The sequence below is a fragment of the Sinocyclocheilus rhinocerous genome, unplaced genomic scaffold (genome assembly GCF_001515625.1).
Source record: "Sinocyclocheilus rhinocerous isolate Xijiao unplaced genomic scaffold, SAMN03320098_v1.1 scaffold36892, whole genome shotgun sequence".
NCBI lineage: Eukaryota > Metazoa > Chordata > Actinopteri > Cypriniformes > Cyprinidae > Sinocyclocheilus > Sinocyclocheilus rhinocerous.
This window is the reverse complement of record NW_015655954.1, coordinates 1-528: the sequence shown is the minus strand read 5'-3', so window position 1 is coordinate 528 and position 528 is coordinate 1. Positions and strand designations below refer to the sequence as shown.

Sequence of the window (528 nt, the reverse complement as noted above, 5' to 3'; positions counted from 1 at the left end):
ACGCCTGTATAATGAAATTCGCTTAACTAACATCAATTGGACTGCTCGTTTTACTTTCAGATATAATCACACTGATGATCTGAACAATCGTATGTACAGTCAGGCCTGGGTGTCTGCATAGGCAGGTGCCTAGTATTCCTCCTCATTAAAACCTTGTCCATATTAACCTAGTATCCCTCCTCATTAAAACCTTGTATCTCCATATTAAGTCACTTTTTAATAAATTATTTCTATTGGTTACTTCAGCGAGAGAGAGGACCAGATGTTCCATGAAGTGGATCAGACAACCTTGCCCTCTGAAGTAGACTGTGCCAAACTTCCAAGTACACCCTGCATAATTGTGTGTGGTATGTTTGAATATTTTTAAAGGAAAACTATTTAATATTTGCGGGAATTTAAGTTTGTCACAGTGTTACTGATCTCTTCTTTTTCTTGTGCATAACAACAGGAAGTTCCCCTTTGACTGCAGAGAACTTTGTTTTTTGTCGACCAAGTCATAGTTAACAGCCACATCACCATCTTCTGCGA

The 528-nt window shown here is 38.4% G+C and overlaps 1 long non-coding RNA gene across 1 annotated transcript; it reads left to right on the top strand.

Annotated features, from left to right (window-relative positions):
- Positions 1–3: 3 nt before the first annotated feature.
- LOC107718930 (uncharacterized) lies at positions 4–528 on the top strand. Its single transcript, XR_001637473.1, has 3 exons — positions 4–89; positions 247–347; positions 449–528. It is a non-coding gene; the product is annotated as an uncharacterized LOC107718930 (long non-coding RNA).